Raw genomic sequence first — 20,857 nt, forward strand, 5'->3', positions numbered from 1 at the left:
CTTCCTGGATGGAAGGAAGAATAGTTCGAATGGTTTCCATCTTGAACGATGGAACCTTGAGAAACTTGTTTAAGATCTTGAGATCTAAGATTGGTCTGAACGTTCCCTCTTTTTTGGGAACTATGAACAGATTGGAGTAGAACCCCATCCCTTGTTCTCTTAATGGAACAGGATGAATCACTCCCATTTTTAACAGGTCTTCTACACAATGTAAGAATGCCTGTCTTTTTATGTGGTCTGAAGACAACTGAGACCTGTGGAACCTCCCCCTTGGGGGAAGTCCCTTGAATTCCAGAAGATAACCTTGGGAGACTATTTCTAGCGCCCAAGGATCCAGAACATCTCTTGCCCAAGCCTGAGCGAAGAGAGAGAGTCTGCCCCCCACCAGATCCGGTCCCGGATCGGGGGCCAACATTTCATGCTGTCTTGGTAGCAGTGGCAGGTTTCTTGGCCTGCTTTCCCTTGTTCCAGCCTTGCATTGGTCTCCAAGCTGGCTTGGCTTGAGAAGTATTACCCTCTTGCTTAGAGGACGTAGCACCTTGGGCTGGTCCGTTTCTACGAAAGGGACGAAAATTAGGTTTATTTTTTGCCTTGAAAGGCCGATCCTGAGGAAGGGCGTGGCCCTTACCCCCAGTGATATCAGAGATAATCTCTTTCAAGTCAGGGCCAAACAGCGTTTTCCCCTTGAAAGGAATGTTAAGTAGCTTGTTCTTGGAAGACGCATCAGCCGACCAAGATTTCAACCAAAGCGCTCTGCGCGCCACAATAGCAAACCCAGAATTCTTAGCCGCTAACCTAGCCAATTGCAAAGTGGCGTCTAGGGTGAAAGAATTAGCCAATTTGAGAGCATTGATTCTGTCCATAATCTCCTCCAAAGGAGGAGAATCACTATCGACCGCTCTTATCAGATCATCGAACCAGAAACATGCGGCTGTAGCGACAGGGACAATGCATGAAATTGGTTGTAGAAGGTAACCTTGCTGAACAAACATTTTTTTAAGCAAACCTTCTAATTTTTTATCCATAGGATCTTTGAAAGCACAACTATCCTCTATGGGTATAGTGGTGCGTTTGTTTAAAGTGGAAACCGCTCCCTCGACCTTGGGGACTGTCTGCCATAAGTCCTTTCTGGGGTCGACCATAGGAAACAATTTTTTAAATATGGGGGGAGGGACGAAAGGAATACCGGGCCTTTCCCATTCTTTATTAACAATGTCCGCCACCCGCTTGGGTATAGGAAAAGCTTCTGGGAGCCCCGGCACCTCTAGGAACTTGTCCATTTTACAAAGTTTCTCTGGGATGACCAACTTGTCACAATCATCCAGAGTGGATAATACCTCCTTAAGCAGAATGCGGAGATGTTCCAACTTAAATTTAAATGCAATCACATCAGGTTCAGCCTGTTGAGAAATGTTCCCTGAATCAGTAATTTCTCCCTCAGACAAAACCTCCCTGGCCCCATCAGACTGGGTTAGGGGCCCTTCAGAAATATTATTATCAGCGTCGTCATGCTCTTCAGTATCTAAAACAGAGCAGCCGCGCTTACGCTGATAAGTGTTCATTTTGGCTAAAATGTTTTTGACAGAATTATCCATTACAGCCGTTAATTGTTGCATAGTAAGGAGTATTGGCGCGCTAGATGTACTAGGGGCCTCCTGAGTGGGCAAGACTCGTGTAGACGAAGGAGGGAATGATGCAGTACCATGCTTACTCCCCTCACTTGAGGAATCATCTTGGGCATCATTGTCATTATCACATAAATCACATTTATTTAAATGAATAGGAATTCTGGCTTCCCCACATTCAGAACACAGTCTATCTGGTAGTTCAGACATGTTAAACAGGCATAAACTTGATAACAAAGTACAAAAAACGTTTTAAAATAAAACCGTTACTGTCACTTTAAATTTTAAACTGAACACACTTTATTACTGCAATTGCGAAAAAACATGAAGGAATTGTTCAAAATTCACCAAATTTTCACCACAGTGTCTTAAAGCCTTAAAAGTATTGCACACCAAATTTGGAAGCTTTAACCCTTAAAATAACGGAACCGGAGCCGTTTTGAACTTTAACCCCTTTACAGTCCCTGGTATCTGCTTTGCTGAGACCCAACCAAGCCCAAAGGGGAATACGATACCAAATGACGCCTTCAGAAAGTCTTTTCTAAGTATCAGAGCTCCTCTCACATGCGACTGCATGCCATGCCTCTCAAAAACAAGTGCGCAACACCGGCGCGAAAATGAGGCTCTGCTTATGCTTTGGGAAAGCCCCTAAAGAATAAGGTGTCTAAACCAGTGCCTGCCGATATTATTATATCAAAATACCCAGATAAAATGATTCCTCAAGGCTAAATATGTGTTAATAATGAATCGATTTAGCCCAAAAAAAGTCTACAGTTTTAATAAGCCCTTGTGAAGCCCTTATTTACGATCGTAATAAACATGGCTTACCGGATCCCATAGGGAAAATGACAGCTTCCAGCATTACATCGTCTTGTTAGAATGTGTCATACCTCAAGCAGCAAGAGACTGCACACTGTTCCCCCAACTGAAGTTAATTGCTCTCAACAGTCCTGTGTGGAACAGCCATGGATTTTAGTGACGGTTGCTAATATCATTTTCCTCATACAAACAGAAATCTTCATCTCTTTTCTGTTTCTGAGTAAATAGTACATACCAGCACTATTTCAAAATAACAAACTCTTGATTGAATAATAAAAACTACAGTTAAACACTAAAAAACTCTAAGCCATCTCCGTGGAGATGTTGCCTGTACAACGGCAAAGAGAATGACTGGGGTAGGCGGAGCCTAGGAGGGATCATGTGACCAGCTTTGCTGGGCTCTTTGCCATTTCCTGTTGGGGAGGAGAATATCCCACAAGTAAGGATGACGCCGTGGACCGGACACACCTATGTTGGAGAAATAAAGCTTACCATGAATGTTAGCTGTGCATTTTCTGGGTTGGGCTTGCATGGGACATATGATGGGGAACATGACCTAAGGCTGAGGAGACAAACTTGTAATGTACCACAGTATATAACTAGCCTTGGGTAGCTTCAGCAGGGGCCCTCTGCTTCCACTTCCCAAAGACACCGCTGCTGTGAATAGCGTTTACTGTACTTACTGCTAATGAACATGTATGGAGAAGAGAGATCTTTGCCAAAGAGGAGTTACTTGGATATAGCATGTGTGAAGCAGTCATGTAGAAAAACAAGACAAGGGTCCTTAGAGTACTTTGAAAAGGAGCGATACGCCATTTTATGTGGTCATAATAAAGGTTAATGGAAATAATGTATAATTTTCAGTAAAATATTTAGGGATTATTATATATTAACTGCATGTCCAAAGGCTTCAGAGACCATTTACAATCCACCATAGCTTTACAGCTGTACTCATGGGCACTGGGAGCAGGCGCGGACTGCCCCAAGTGTCCACAAAGCACAGCACGGTTTGCCAATGACCATGATGGCCTTGAAAAGTACTTTATTAAATAAAAATAGCCTAATGCATTTTCTCCTATTATAGGACTATAAAGTCAGAAACTTTACTTTGAAAAATAGGGGAAAAAAGGGAAAATAAAAAAATACTATATATTAGAGGTAATAAAATTATTTTATTTTAAAATATCATGCTCATTGGCGTCAAGAGACAATTTACAATCCACCATAGCTTTACAGCTGTATCCATGGGCACAGGCACGCACTGCTCCACATGTCCAAACAGCTGCCACCATGTGCAGAGAGCTCACTGTAACATCTGCCAGTGATCATATTGGGTCTAACAGGAGAGAAGTAAATTATGCAGTTAAGCAGCCATTGAAAACGTGGGGAAATAAAATGCAACACTAGGGGCAGTAAGTAATTATTTTAGACTAGTCACATGTCCAAAGGCTTCAGAAACAGTTTACACCCCACCATAGCTTTACAGCTGTAGTCACGGGCACTAGAAGTAGGTGCGGACTGCTCTTAGTGTCCGCAAACTACAGCTGCAACCATGTGCAGAGAGCTCACTATAACATCTGCCAGTGACCATGCTGGGGCTATCAGGAAGGGAAGAAGGTAAATTATGCTGTTAAGCAGCTATTGAAAATAAGGGGGGGGGACAATAAAATGCAACGCTAGGGGCAGTAATTAATTATTTTAGACTATACATGCCCAAAGGCTTCAGAAACAGTTTACACCCCACCATAGCTTTACAGCTGTAGTCACGGGCACCAGAAGCAGGTGCGGACTGCTCTTAGTGTCCAAAAACTACAGCTGCCACCATGTACAGAGATCTCACTGTAATGTCTGCCAATGACCATGTTGAGACTATTAGAAGGGATGTAAAATTATGCTGTTAAGCAGCCATTGAAAATATGGGGGGGGGGGGGAAGATAAAACACCATGCTGGAGGCAGTAATTTATTTTAGACTATACATGTCCAAAGGCTTCAGAAACCGTTCACGCCCCACCATAGCCTTACAGCTGTAGTCATGGGCACCAAGAGCAGGTACGGACTGCTTTTAGTGTCCGCAAACTACAGCTGCCACCATGTGCAGAGAGCTCACTGTAACGTCTGCCAATGACCATGTTGGGACTATTAGGAGGGAAGTAAAATTATGCTGTCAAGCAGCCTTTGAAAATACGGGGAAATAATATGCCCCATGCGTTGCATTTTATTCGCCCCACCATAGTGTCCACAAACTACAGCTGCCACCATGTACAGAGAGCTCACTATAACGTCTGCCAATGACCATGCTGGGGCTATCAGGAGGCAAGAAAGTAAATTATGCTGTTAAGAAGCTATTGAAAATAAGGGGGGGGGGATAAAATGCAACGCTAGAGGCAGTAATGAATTATTTTTCACTAGTCACATGTCCAAAGGCTTCAGAAACAGTTTACACCCCACCATAGCTTTACAGCTGTAGTCACGGGCACCAGAAGCAGGTGCGGACTGCTTTTAGTGTCCACAAACTACAGCTGCCACCATGTACAGAGAGCTCACTGTAACGTCTGGCATTGACCATGTTGGGAATATTAGGAGGGAAGTAAAATTATGCTGTCAAGCAGCCATTGAAAATATGGGGGGGGAGATAAAACACCATGCTGGAGGCAGTAATTTATTTTAGACTATACATGTCTAAAGGCTTCAGAAACCGTTCACGCCCCACCATAGCTTTACAGCTGTAGTCATGGGCACCAAGAGCAGGTGTGGACTGCTCTTAGTGTCCACAAACTACAGCTGCCACCATGTGCAGAGAGCTCACTGTAACGTCTGCCAGTGACCATGTTGGGCTTTACGGGAGAGAAGTAAATTATGCTGTCAAGCAGCCTTTGAAAATAGGGGGAAATAATATGCCATGCTAGAGGCAGTAAGTAATTATTTTAGACTAGTCACATATCCAGAGGCTTCAGAAACCGTTTACAACCCACCATAGCTTTACAGATGTAGTCACTGGCACCAGGAGCCGACTGCTCTTAGTGTCCGTAAACTACAGCTGTCATCATGTGCAGAGAGCTCACCATAACATCTGCCAGTGACCATGTGACACCTACGTATTAATAACCTGTACTTACCTACAAACTGGCCTCAACGTCGCGGAATAAAATTAGGCTGTCATATGCTTGTAGTTTCCACAAAACCATTCTGTCATGCCAACACCTATTTACAACCGCTGGAGCCATTTTTGAGCTGGACAGATATTCCAAACAAGCCAACTAGAAGAGACAAAACAGACTTAATACATCTACGTTCTAGATTCCAATTAGAGAAGTAACCTAGCAGAGGTAGTCTGGATATGGCAACGAGAGAGATGATAGAGAGAAAAGATAGAGAGATATATAAAATGCAACCACACTCAACATACTTAAAAGGGACAGTTTACTCAAAAATGTTCTCCCCTTTAATTTGTTCAAAAACAGAATTTATGCTTACCTGATAAATTACTTTCTCCAACGGTGTGTCCGGTCCACGGCGTCATCCATTACTTGTGGGATATTCTCCTCCCCCACAGGTAAAGGCAAGGAGAGCACACAGCAAGAGCTGTCCATATAGTCCCTCCCAGGCTCCGCCCCCCCAGTCATTCGACCGACGGTTAGGAGAAAAAAAGGAGAAACTATTGGGTGCCGTGGTGACTGTAGTGTATAGAGAAATACATTTTTCAAACCTGATTAAAAAACCAGGGCGGGCCGTGGACCGGAAACACCGTTGGAGAAAGTAATTTATCAGGTAAGCATAAGTTCTGTTTTCTCCAACATTGGTGTGTCCGGTCCACGGCGTCATCCATTACTTGTGGGAACCAATACCAAAGCTTTAGGACACGGATGAAGGGAGGGAGCAAATCAGGTTACCTAAACAGAAGGCACCACGGCTTGCAAAACCTTTCTCCCAAAAATAGCCTCCGAAGAAGCAAAAGTATCAAATTTGTAGAATTTGGCAAAAGTGTGCAGAGAAGACCAAGTCGCTGCCTTACATATCTGATCAACAGAAGCCTCGTTCTTGAAGGCCCATGTGGAAGCCACAGCCCTAGTAGAGTGAGCTGTGATTCGTTCAGGAGGCTGCCGTCCGGCAGTCTCATAAGCCAATTGGATAATGCTTTTCAGCCAGAAAGAAAGAGAGGTAGCAGTAGCTTTTTGTTCTCTCCTCTTACCAGAATAAACGACAAACAAAGAAGAAGTTTGTCTGAATCCTTTGTTGCTTCTAAATAGAACTTTAAAGCACGGACTACATCTAAATTGTGTAACAAACGTTCCTTCTTTGAAACTGGATTCGGACACAAAGAAGGGACAACTATTTCCTGGTTAATATTCTTGTTGGAAACAACTTTTGGAAGAAAACCAGGCTTGGTACGCAAAACAACCTTATCTAAATGGAACACCAGATAGGGTGGATCACACTGCAAAGCAGATAGTTCAGAAACTCTTCTAGCAGAAGAAATAGCAACCAAAAACAGAACTTTCCAAGATAGTAACTTGATATCTATGGAATGTAAGGGTTCAAATGGAACCCCTTGAAGAACTGAAAGAACTAAATTTAGACTCCAGGGAGGAGTCAAATGTCTGTAAACAGGCTTGATTCTGACCAAAGCCTGTACAAAAGCTTGTACATCTGGCACAGCTGCCAGTCGTTTGTGTAACAAGACAGATAAAGCAGAAATCTGTCCTTTTAGAGAACTCACTGACAATCCCTTATCCAAACCTTCTTGGAGAAAGGAGAGGATCCTGGGAATTTTAATCTTACTCCATGAGAATCCATTGGATTCACACCAACAGATATATCTTTTCCATATTTTATGGTAAATCCTTCTAGTCACAGGTTTTCTGGCTTGGACCAGAGTATCTATCACTGAATCTGAAAACCCGCGCTTGGATAAAATCAAGCGTTCAATTTCCAAGCAGTCAGCTGGAGAGAAACTAGAATTGGTAGTTCGAATGGACCTTGTACTAGAAGATCCTGTCTCAAAGGTAGCTTCCCTGGTGGAGCCGATGACCTATTCACCAGGTCTGCATACCAAGTCCTGCGTGGCCACGCAGGAGCTATCAGAATCACAGAGGCCTTCTCCTGTTTGATCCTGGCTACAAGCCTGGGAAGGAGAGGGAACGGTGGAAACGCATAAGCTAGGTTGAACGACCAAGGCGTCACTAATGCATCCACTAGAGTCGCCTTGGGATCCCTGGATCTGGACCCGTAGCAAGGAACCTTGAAGTTCTGACGAGACGCCATCAGATCCATGTCTGGAATGCCCCATAATTGAGTCAACTGGGCGAAAACCTCCGGGTGGAGTTCCCACTCCCCCGGATGGAGTCTGACGACTCAGATAATCCGCCTCCCAGTTGTCTACTCCTGGGATGTGAATTGCAGATAGATGGCAGGAGTGATCCTCCGCCCATTTGATGATCTTGGATACCTCTCTCATCGCCAAGGAACTCTTTGTTCCTCCCTGATGGTTGATGTAAGCTACAGTCTTCATGTTGTCTGACTGGAATCTTATGAATCCGGCCGTCGCTAGTTGAGGCCAAGCCCGGAGAGCATTGAATATCGCTCTCAGTTCCAGGATGTTTATCGGGAGAAGAGACTCTTCCAGAGACCATAGACCCTGAGCTTTCAGGGAATCCCAGACCGCGCCCCAGCCTAATAGACTGGCGTCGGTCGTGACAATGACCCACTCTGGTCTGCGGAAACTCATTTCCTGAGACAGGTGATCTTGTGACAACCACCAACGGAGTGAGTCTCTGGTCATCTGGTCTACTTGAATCTTTGGAGACAAGTCTGTATAGTCCCCATTCCACTGCTTGAGCATGTACAGTTGTAATGGTCTTAGATGAATTCGAGCAAAGGGAACTATGTCCATTGCTGCAACCATCAACCCTACTACTTCCATGCACTGAGCTATGGAAGTCTGCAGAATAGAGTGAAGAACTTGACAAGCGTTTAGAAGCTTTGACTTTCTGACTTCTGTCAGGAAGATCTTCATTTTTAAAGAATCTATTATCGCTCCCAAGAAGGGAACTCTTGTCGACGGAGACAGGGAACTCTTTTCTATGTTCACCTTCCACCCGTGAGATTTGAGAAAGGCTAGAACAATGTCTGTATGAGCCTTTGCTTTGGAAAGAGACGACGTTTGGATTAGAATGTCGTTCAGATAAGGTGCCACTGCAATACCCCTTGGTCTAGAACCGCTAGAAGGGACCCTAGCACCTTTGTGAAAATCCTTGGATGATCTTTGTGGATAGGAATATGTAGATACGCATCCTTTAAATCCACGGTAGTCATAAATTGACCCTCCTGGATTGTAGGTAAAATTGTTTGAATGGTTTCCATTTTGAACGATGGAACTCTGAGAAATTTGTTTAGAATTTTTAAATCCAGAATTGGTCTGAAAGTTCCCTCTTTTTTGGGAACTACAAACAGATTTGAGTAAAACCCCTGACCTTGTTCCACAGTTGGAACTGGGTGCATCACTCCCATCTTTAAACAGGTCTTCTACACAATGTAAGAATGCCTGTCTCTTTATTTGGTTTGAAGATAAGTGAGACATGTGGAACCTTCCCCTTGAGGGTAGTTCCTTGAATTCCAGAAGAAAACCCTGAGAGACTATTTCTAGTGCCCAGGGATCTAAACATCTCTTGCCCAAGCCTGAGCAAAGAAAGAGAGTCTGCCCCCTACAAGATCCGGTCCCGGATCGGGGGCTACCCCTTCATGCTGTTTTGGTAGCAGCAGCAGGCTTCTTGGCCTGTTTACCCTTGTTCCAGCCTTGCATTGATTTCCAAGCTGGTTTAGTCTGGGAAGCGTGACCCTCTTGTCTAGAGGCTGCCGAGTTGGAAGCCGATCCGTTCCTGAAATTGCGAAAGGAACGAAAATTGGACTTATTCTTAGCCTTGAAAGGTTTATCTTGTGGGAGGGTATGGCCCTTTCCCCCCAGAGATGTCTGAAATAATCTCTTTCAATTCTGGCCCAAAAAGGGTCTTACCCTTGAAAGGGATATTAAGCAATTTTGTCTTGGAAGATACATCCGCCGACCAAGACTTTAGCCAGAGCGCTCTGCGCGCCACAATTGTAAACCCTGAATTTTTCGCCGCTAACCTCGCTAACTGCAAAATGGCGTCTAAAATAAAGGAATTCGCTAACTTAAGTGCGTGAATTCTGTCCATGACTTCCTCATACGGAGTCTCCCTACTGAGCGACTTTTCCAGTTCCTCGAAACAGAACCACGCCGCTGTAGTGACAGGAATAATGCACGAAATAGGTTGAAGGAGGTAACCTTGCTGTACAAAAATCTTTTTAAGCAAACCCTCCAATTTTTTATCCATAGGATCTTTGAAAGCACAATTGTCCTCAATAGGAATGGTCGCTTGGCTAGAGTAGAAACCGCCCCCTCAACCTTAGGGACTGTTTGCCATGTGTCCTTCCTCTGGTCGACCATAGGGAACAATTTCTTAAATATAGGAGGAGGGACAAAAAGGTATGCCTGGCTTCTCCCACTCCTTATACACTATGTCCGCCACCCGTTTAGGTATCGGAAAAACATCAGGGTGCACCGGGACCTCAAGGAACTTGTCCATCTTGCACAATTTTTCTGGGATGACCAGATTGTCACAATCATCCAGAGTAGATAGCACCTCCTTAAGTAATACGCGGAGATGCTCTGATTTAAATGTCCCAACATCAGGTTCTGCCTGCTGAGAAATTCTTCCTATCAGAAATTTCTGACAAACCCTCCCTCACTGCCACTTCAGATTGGTGTGAGGGTATGACAGAAAAATCATCATCAGCGCCCTCCTGCTCTACAGTGTTTAAAACAGAGCAATCGCGCTTTCTCTGAAATGCTGGCATTTTGGATAAAATATTAGCTATGGAGTTATCCATTACTGCCGTCAATCGCTGCATAGTAACGAGCATTGGCGCGCTAGAAGTACTAGGGGTCGCCTGCGCGGGCATAACTGGTATAGACACAGAAGGAGATGATGTAGAACTATGTCTACTTCCTTCATCTGAGGAATCATCCTGGGCAACTTTACAATTTGTGACAGTACTGTCCTTACTTTGTTTGGACGCTATGGCACAATTATCACACATATTTGAAGGGGGAACCACATTGGCTACCATACATACAGAACATGATCTATCTGAAGGCACAGGCATGTTAAACAGGCTTAAACTGGTTAATAAAGCACAAAAACCGTTTTAAAACAAACCCGTTACTGTCTCTTTAAATGTTAAACAGGGCACACTATTACTGAATATGTGAAAAACTATGAAGGAATTATCCAATCTTTACCAAATTTTCACCACAGTGTCTTAATGCATTCAAAGTATTGCACCCCAATTTTCAAGCTGTTAACCCTTAAAATGTTGAAACCGGAGCCGTTTACAATTTTAACCCCCTTACAGTCCCAGCCACAGCCTTTGCTGCGACTTCACCAATCCCAGGGGGGTATATGATACCAAATGAAGCCTTCTAGGAACGTTTTTAGTGGATTCCAGACCCTAACACATGCAGCTGCATGTACTGTACTCAAAAGTAACTGCGCAGTAATGGCGCTAAAATGAGGCTCTGCCTACTACAGAGAAAGGCCCTTCCTGACTGGGAAGGTGTCTTAACAAGTGCCTGGTGCTAAAAACGTTACCCAATGTTATAAAAGTGTGAAATTCAACTTCAAACTTCATATAATACTTAAATAAAGCAATCGATTTAGCCCCTAAAAGTGTCTACCAGTTTATAGCCCATAATAAGCCCTTTATTCTGTTTGAGACTAAGAAAATGGCTTACCGATCCCCATGAGGGAAAAATGACAGCCTTCCAGCATTACACAGTCGTTAGAAAAATAGCTAGTCATACCTTGAGCAGAAAAGTCTGCTAACTGTTCCCCCCAACTGAAGTTCTCTCATCTCAACAGTCCTGTGTGGGAACAGCAATCGATTTTAGTTACTGCTGCTAAAATCACACTCTTTTAAACAGAACTCTTCATCTCTTTCTGTTTCAGAGTAAATAGTACATACCAGCACTATTTTAAAATAACAAACTCTTGATAGAAGAATAAAAAACTACAACTAAACACCACAAACTCCTCACCATCCCCGAGGAGATGCTACTTGTTCAGAGTGGCAAGGAGAATGACTGGGGGGGGCGGAGCCTGGGAGGGACTATATGGACAGCTCTTGCTGTGTGCTCTCCTTGCCTTTCCCTGTGGGGGAGGAGAATATCCCACAAGTAATGAATGACGCCGTGGACCGGACACACCAATGTTGGAGAAATTATCTAATTTCACCTGCTGGTGTGCATTGCATTGTTTACAAGTAGTGAATTTACCCTTATTTTGGCATTTGAAATAGCTTTTTTGCCTGTGGTATCCCCACCTATACTGAAAGTTTTTGACTTAAAAAAAGGACAATCATTTTGGGAACAAAAAACCATTTAAAAAAATTAACTTGACATTTACATTTTTATAATTAACATACATTACTTTTTTTTTCCCCATTTTTAAGTTATTTACCTTTTAAATTTATAAGCTTTCCAGTACCCTCTGAAATCAATTTTCAAAGACCAATAAGCAGGGCAGTCATACGACCTCTGTGTACACCTGCTCATGCACAGACTGCCTGGCTTATTCATGCGCTCAGAAACCGAGTAGTGTTTGAGAAAGCTGGTGCACCGGCAACCAATCAGCCTTCTCTGCAAGCTGACATCTCCAAGGCAACCAAAAAGCATCCTCCGAGTCTGCAGCTCAATGTGAGCAGATTTGCATGCAGTGGGTGTTCATTTTCTATGAATACCCACTATAACTTACCTTTCTTCTCTTCACAGCCGGAGCAGCCCCCGCCGGAGATCCTCTTTACACGTCAGCAATGACTAATCCAGCTACCTCCAATCACGGCTGTTACCCCAAGGATAACATTGCCTGAGGGCATGTCGTGATTGGTGGAAGCCGGATTAGTCATTGCAGACGCATGAAGAGAGGATCTCCGGGCAGGGGAAGCTGCTCCGGCTGTGAAGAGAAGAAAAGGTACGTATTTAAACAAAACGGCTGCTTTCTAAACTTTGACGAATGAAAGTGCCACTGTTTAATAGTATTTTTAAAAACCGGGCTTTCATTTATCAAAGTTTACCTTCACTTTAACTTGTAATGTGTTAGTAAAATATATTTTAGATCATAATCCCTTTATTATCCATTCCCCAGATTTGCATAACCAACTCTGTTATAGAAATATACTTTTTACCTCTGATTACCTTGTATCTAAGCTTCTGAAGACTGCCTGCTTGTCTCAGATCTTTTGACCGACTTGCATGTCAGGCAAAATATGCGCTTACTCTTAAATAACTCCACGGCAGTGTACACAATGTTATTTATATAAAACACATGAACTACTGCCCTCTAGCAGTGAAAACTGTCAAATGCATTCAGTTAAGAGGCAGCCTCCAAGGTCTTATGAGCCTACCTAGGTTAGCTTTCAATTAAGAATACCAAAAGAACAAAGCAAAGTGGAAAGTTGTTTAAAATTGCATGCACTATCTGAATCATGGAAAATTTAAGTCCGACTAGACTGTCCCTTTAAGGACAAGTAATTGACAAACTATATAAACACAGCCAGCAGAAGAAATAACACTCCCAGTGGGTGGGTAGAAGAGATAACTAAATAAAATACTTTTCTATTGGGGGCGGAGTTAACCGCTGAGCAGCAGCACGAGTTGTGAGCTCCGTCAGTTTTATTAATTTAAAAGGTTATTTAGTCAGTTAATCCTTTACTATAATAGTGCCTAACTCATATCTAGGGTTACTAGATCCAGCCTTACATTAGTCTGTGAATATTAGGCTGCAAAACCCCACGGAGACCTGTCCCAGACCCAGCGCAGAGAAACTGGCTGCTGTATCGCAGGGAGCCTGCCGCAACACATCCTCTACAGTCTCCACAGCTTCGGAGGGTCGGGGCTCCGCTCCGAAGCACTGGTGGAATTTCCTACAGCCTGGAGGAAGCGGTGTGATAGATCCCCGGCCGGTGACCACACTTCCAACCACAGGAATACAACAGGCCCCTTGTATAGTGAACGTGTGCTTCACCAAGTCACTAACCTCAACTAAAGCAGATACTCTACTCACCGCAGCTGAGAACTTTGCAGCGACGCCACAGTTTGGAGTGGCGCGAACGGCCGCCATTTTAGGCCTATCTGCCCAGAGAAACGGTGCACCTCCATACGCTCCCTCTAATCCCCAGACTCCAATAACAGACTCCCACTCACCATCCCTTAACAGGGCATTAACTGCACTCTTAAATAAAGCCTAAACGGGGTTAACACTGGGAGTCCTTGCAGTGCAACCCCATATAGTGCCACACAGACTGAACCTGGGGTGTCCCACGAGGCGGACTAAGGCCTACCGATCCCGACCCAGCCAGAATGTCTTTTCCCCCTCCATATTCTGCCTGGGACCTCATTAATCATGGCTTTGATAACGGGAAGGGCCCCCATTAACTTTGTGCCTCTCTAGGTAGTGTCCCACTCCACCTTTCATTGGCCCCCCAAGTGTATTGCACTGCCCACGCTTTTACACCACTCATATCAAACTAAGGCTGAGGGGCCCACACGCCTAAGCTGGTGCTTCAATAAATGAAAAATTAAGGGTTGGAATTCACTGGCATTCCACCTCCGCCCAGCACTCATAGCCCTGCCAACATTTAGAGGGGAATACACATCAAGGCACTAACCAGCTACTTCACCCCTCTGGGAAGCTCGCCTGAGAAGCCCTGAACTATCCTCCAACGCCTCATAAAGGGTGAGCTATTAAGCGCATCACAGATTGACTATACCACTGTAAGGGCATTGCAAGACAGTCTCTGAAAGGACCCCCAGGTTCAACTAGCGAGTGGGCTAGTGGTGGGACCAAGTAAGCATTGGATAAGCAAACAACTCCTCTACAAGTCTCCAACTAAATCGGCGGGGTGCCCTGATGTCTAGCTACTCACAGAAGGGGCTCTGGATTGTGTAGTTCCCTGCCTGTTACTTGGACTGTGGCACGTGAGTTACGGTACCCTACTACGCTGATCAGTGCCTGAGCAGAGGTGTAGGGAAACACACCTGCATCTTCCCTACCTATCAATAAAAAGAGTTTGGTCTCTCGCCTCCCTTTCCTGCCGGCCCATCTTGCCTGCAGGTCATATCCCAGACACCCTTCCCCACATCGCCCTTAGGGGACAACTCCTCAGGAGAGAGAGCTTCCCTCCGGAGTCAGACACATCTACAACTGGAACAGTCGGGAGACGTTGAAGCGGGGAGTAGACTTACCCTTTAAAGCCCGGTACGCCGCTGCTCCAGTCTCACAAGAACCGAAACCTACCCCCCCATGGGGTATGCCTGCAAGGCACTGTATAATGGCAGGCTAAGCGCAGAAATGCAGTAGACTGCGGGCCCGGGGGTGAACTGCTTGATTTGCAGCAACATTGCAGTGAAGGAACCCTTTTATATATCCAACAACCAAAGACCCACACCGGAAGATTACGCTCTCTTATACACTTGAAAAACGCCTCCCAGGCAGGGATATGTCTCAGGCTCAGAGGAGAAAATCTAAAGGCCTTATGGGTCCAAAGAGAACAATGAAAGAATATTTTCAACAGTCTCGGAGAGAGCCTGTACATGGCTCAGAGGACGATCTATCCGATTCTACCCGTCACACAGGCTCTGGAAGAGAGAGTCTAGTGCCGCCACTCACCGAGCTAGCCTTGCAGATATTGCCAGCGCCAACAGTGACATGATGGGCCAGATAAAAACCATGCTGGCTTCACACCACGAATCTATATGCAAAAGATTTGACAAATCATGCTCTGAACTTAAGAGGGATATAGCAGCTATAGGAGAGCGCACAGATAACCTGGAGAGGAAACAGGAGGATCTCACTGTTGATCATTCCAACTTGGTCAATTATTCAGAATGTCTCGCTGGCCAAATAGCCGCTCTTGAAACTAAATTGGCCGATATTGAAGACCGCTCCAGGCGGAACAACGTCCGCCTGAGAGGCGTTGCTGAGTGTCCTCCCTAAGGATTTGCAGGCCTTCCTTCAGGAAGTATTCACAGCCGCAGTGGGGCCCCTAAAGGAACCTGAGGCGCTTATTGATAGGGCCCATAGGGCTACCAGACCCAAAGCTGCATCAGATGGCAAACAGAGAGATGTGATAGCATGGCTACATTACTATACCTACAGGGAGAAATTCTTGAGAGCAGTCAACTCTGGGTCCCTCAAAGACACGAAATTCAACACCCTTCAAATCTTTCCAAATCTCTCTCCTCATACCTTACAACAACGTAAGGCTTATCGAGACTTTACAAGAATTCTCAGAGATAAAGACATTAAATACAGGTGGGGCTTCCCAGTTCGTCTATTTGTAACCAAAGATGATGCTCAGCACATTGTCACTTCTCCAGAACAGGCCAGAAATCTCCACAACAAATAGAAACTTCTGCCAGAAAACCCCCCCATAACTCCACCAGCCAAATCAACAGCAGGAGAATTGAGAGCAGAGGCCCCCCCTTGGAAACAGCTTCCCCCTAGGGATGTGAATAACAAAACCACTTCTTCTGAAACTCTTCCCCGTGCCTGTGACCAAGTATGAAGTTCTGGGACTTCCGTATCCGCTTCTCTTTCGTTGTTTCTCCAATGAGCTGGAGCGTTTTAGCTCATCTTCAGGGACATGGAACTTTACCCCTTTCATAATGGATAAACAGGAACTCTCCTCTACCCTCACAAGCACCCGCTAGGACTATTGTTTGAATGGACCTCTGTTCATACTTAAGGACAGGGTAAACTCTGTCCTCAGCTTTAGGTGCAAAATAAGTTATTTATGTTACAAATGTTACTACTGTTTCTCCTAACCTTGTTCCTTTTCAGAAACCCATACATGGACTCCTGGGAGCCCCTCTACGAATGCTGGAACCATGCACAACCCGGACCTTACCCGCATAAAAGAAAGATAAGGGGGCAGCCGATTTCGGCACCCCCTTTGGTTATCTCTTCAGACCTCTCAATGTATTATTATGTTAGCCTTAATGTGACTGCCCCTCAAGTATTTAATTCTGATGCCCATTGCTGCTCATAGTCCATCATGGGAGACACCTAAAACCCCTCCTTCTTGTAATACTAACTTCACTAGAGCCTTTAATGCCAATAGCTAACCCCCTCCCCCTGCTATTATAGAAGAATATAGCCCAGGGATCTTCATCTCCCCTATACACGCATATTGCAATACCAAGGAAGTAGGGCAAAGCCTATTGTTTCCCTTGTTGTTAACAGGTGAGAGGGCCCTTCTTTTATTTTACTTAGTTTGTGGTAGGACCTCTTGGGCTTATGTTACCAATAGTCACATTAAGGTGAGGTGAAGGCATTAGTCTAAAGTGTATCTAAATTGTGTAGGTCCAAGCTTGCTATCACATGCCAAAAATGTAATTTACACTCTATGGTCAGGCATTTACTTTAGACTGCTCCCCAGTCCTTACTCAATCTTGTTACTTCACTCCATATTATACATAATGTTGATATACCATTTGAATTTGTTAGCTGTGATAATTGCCCATTGTACATGCTCATTCAGATCTTTTCAGTTTGCCCCCTTGGGCCCACCTGGCCTTATGCTGACTAAACTTTTTGCTCAGTAACTTGCTTCTGGTGCCATCGGCACTCTCCCCCCCCACCTTTGAATCTGCATTGATCTTCGCTTTCCAGCGAGGCACGACGCAGATATTGGCTGTGTTTTCGATCACAGACCTCAGTTTTTGAAGTATTTCACCTCGAGTTTGAGTCTAGGAATTTTTTTACTCTTCTCTGCCTGTGTAACACTGGTCAGAGTGCTAGTCTCATCGACTCATTTTCAACTCTCCCCCCCTTTTTTTTTTTTTCCTTCTCCTCCTTCCCCTAAGTTTGCCACCTTAAACACCCAGGGACTAAATTCTCCCTCTAAAAGAAGTCTCCTCCTCCGTTACCTCCTTAAAAATAATGTGGGGGTTGTATTCCTACAGGAAACCCATTGGCCCCAGGGTTCCCCTTTCCTCCAAAACTCCAAATTGTTTCCGATTTGTTTGTCTGCCTCTCATTCTACCAAAAAAAAAAAAAAAAGTGGTGTTGCCATCATGGTTCATAAATCAGTCGCATTTGCGGTTCAACACATGTAGAGACACCCAGAGGGTCGATACTTGATATTGGTATGCACTCTGGAAGGCATCCAATACACTCTTGCCTCTCTGTACGCCCCTAATGTTGGACAGTTGGCCTTTTTGAAAGAGGTTCTTCCTCTCATTGAACAATTACGCAGAGGCACTCTTGATAGGAGGGGACCTCAACCTGGTCTGGGACCCAATTCTAGACAAAAAATTCCCTAAATGTAAGCCCTTGGACCCTGCTGCCAGGGGGACCTCCAGCCAATTCAGAGCACTAATGTATCAGCATAATCTCTATGATGTATGGCGCTGTCTGTCTCCCTCTGAGAGAGACTACACTTTCTACTCAAACCCACATCTATGCTACTCTAGAATAGACTATTGTGCAATTCTTCCCTTCTGGACAATCTGTCCTGTCCTTCTATACGGGTATGCCCATGGTCTGATCATGACATGGTCTGTTACCTTGACTGACTTTTGTCTTCGGGCTGGAGATTACACCCATCATTAATAACAGGGCCGGCGGGGGTTGCAGCGTCCAAGGTCATCTCTGATTTCCTGACCACAAATGATAATGCTCTTATTGATGAGTCGGTTTTATGGGCAACTCTGAAAGCTTTTATGAGAGGTCACTTTTTAAAACAGGCCTCAGTGAATCGCAAGCTGTCCGGCAAACCTTTGGCCCAACTATATGCAGAGCTGCGGTCTATGGAGTGTCAACAAGAAGGACCCCTCTAAACAGTTGGCAGATCAAGCGGCTATCATCAGAGACAAGATTAATGCGACGGAAGAACTGAAAGTGCAGTTGAACCTCTAGGTTCTCAAGCAGTTGTATTGCTACAAAGGCAACAGAGCCGACAGACTCTTAGCCCACAAACTTAGAATCCACGTATACCGGCAATTAAAACCCCTAATGGGTTGGTACAGGCACCTAAAGATATAGCTAGTGCGTTTGCTGACTATTACTCTGCTTTATATAGCTTAGACTCTACTCTAAGTGGTTCTAAAGCTTCTAAGGAACAAATTGATCAGTTTTTGCTGTCTCTCTTGTCTCTCTGAGGCGGATGCCCAGAGTCTTGCCGGCAACATTTCCCCAGATGAACTGAAAAATGCGATTTCTTCGCTCCAGCCAGATAAAGCACCGGGACCTGACGGGTTCACCACTTTATTTAATAAGACTTACTCTTCACAATTGACACCTATTCTCACTAGATTTTATAATCTTACATTCAAGGAAGGCAAAATACGCCCTGAATACCTTGAGGCCTCTATTATCACTCTGCCTAAAGAGGGTAAGGACCATTCCCGGTGTGAGAACTACAGGCCGATCTCCCTCATTAATGTTGACATAAAATTGTACTCAAATTCTGTCCACAAGCTTAAAAAGAATGCTCCCGGACCTGGTCAACCCGGACCAGGTTGGCTTTATCCCGGGCAGACAAGGTCCTGACAACACGAGGCGCCTCCTCAACATTTTTACTGAAGCGGCAGATATGGGGATCCCTCTTCTCGCCCTGTCAATGGTGAGGTGGGATTACTTGTTCTTAACCCTACAGGCGTTCGGTCTTCAGGAATCATTCATCAAGGCGGTGAGAGCCTTATACTCTTGCCCTACGGCGAGGGTGCGGGGTCTCATAGAGAGTAGGGATCTCCAAAAGGTACAAGGCAGGGGTGCACCCTTTCCCCTCTACCGTTTGCCTTAGCTATTGAACCGCTGGCGGCGGCATTACGGTCTTCAACCTTGATCAAGGGCCTAACTTTGCATGACACTCCCCAGAAACTAGCCTTATACGCGGATGAATTAACTGTTTCTTACTGACCCAGAGGATTCGCTCCCTGCTCTTTTCGAGCTTCTGAACAGATTTGGTAAAATTTCTTACTACAAATTAAACCTAAGCAAAACAGAAGTTTATCCCATAAACGTACCCGATTCCGAGCTGACTTCACTCAAAAGGACATACCATTTCCATTAGTCCCTTTCTGGTCTCAAACACCTCGGAGTATTTCTCTCCCATGAGACGGGCACAGTACTAACCAATAATTTTCACACTTTACTCGCTCAGCTCCAGACAGAGTTGTGCTCAAGGAGATACAATGAAATATCCTGGTTTGGGAGAATAGCCACCATTAAAATGATGCAGCTCCCCAAGTTAACATTTTTTTTTTTTTTCTTTGTCTGCCAATAAAAGTTCCTTTTTCATTGCTGAACAAGTTCCAAGCGGTAATTAATAGATATATATGGAACGGGAAGCGACCGCAAATTGCTGCTTCCTTATTACAACGTCCAGTCCTAGCTGGAGGCCTAGGCCTCCCAAATGTTATGCTCTACTACGAGGCAGCCCTATTATCCCATATCTCAGAATGGAATACAAAGTCGGCTGTCCCTCACTGGTTGGAGTTGGAACAAGCCTCCATCCCGGCCCACCTAAGGTTGATAGACTTAGTCTGGATCCCGGCCCACTGTGCTTCGGATTATCCGATCCACAATAAAATCGTACAACACTGCAGAAACTCCTGGCTGCACCTTCGCCACCATAACCTGGTTTCCCCGCACCCTTCACCACAAGACTCAATGTCAGGCCTGTTGCTGGGACTTCCCCTTACAGGTCTGGCAGCGCGCAAGGCCTTGTCTACTCTGAAAATCACTGATTTTCTCTCAGGGGGAAAACAAGTGGCAGCCGAAACCCTGGCCCAAACCCATGACATCCAACCCAAATTTAGATTTGATCTACTAAGACTCTCCTCCATATTAAAGTCTTGGGGTTTTCTCGAAGCCCCCCATAGACAATTGACTCCTTGGGAGTCTCGGCTATCCACGGACTCACAACACATTTCCCCCTTGTCCTTCCACTATCAAATCCTCCTTGACGCTGCTAATCTTGTCAAAACGAAGCAAATGGCGGAGTGGGAGAGAGATTGGGGACTGGAACTTTCGGCAGAGGTCTGGTCAGATGCAATTCAGCATACCAAGTCATCTATTCACTGCATAACACTGAGTTGTTTTATAAACTGCTGACCAGATGGCACTATGTTCCCTCCAAATTGCATAAAATGTTCCCTAACAGCTCACCCCTTAGTTGAAGAGGTTGCCAGCGGGTAGGGGACCCTCAACACATTTGGTGGACATGCCCTGTCATAGCCCCACTGTGGAGGAGGGTGGAGGCATTATGTTGTCGCTTGGGTCTGACTGACTCCCTGCCTCAGGAGATGGCCCTGGTCCATGCCGGCCTGAATTCC

General features: G+C 45.0%; 1 long non-coding RNA gene across 2 annotated transcripts in view; it reads right to left on the reverse strand.

The window, feature by feature from the left end:
• LOC128660499 (uncharacterized) overlaps nt 1–20,857 on the reverse strand; it is a 73,785-nt gene that overhangs the window by 9,107 nt on the left and 43,821 nt on the right. For both annotated transcript variants that reach the window (XR_008402536.1, XR_008402537.1), the window contains exon 2: nt 5,562–5,702. This is a non-coding gene — a long non-coding RNA (uncharacterized LOC128660499). The remainder of the gene's footprint in view (nt 1–5,561; nt 5,703–20,857) is intronic.

This window comes from Bombina bombina, chromosome 5, assembly GCF_027579735.1.
Source record: "Bombina bombina isolate aBomBom1 chromosome 5, aBomBom1.pri, whole genome shotgun sequence".
NCBI classification, from domain to species: domain Eukaryota; kingdom Metazoa; phylum Chordata; class Amphibia; order Anura; family Bombinatoridae; genus Bombina; species Bombina bombina.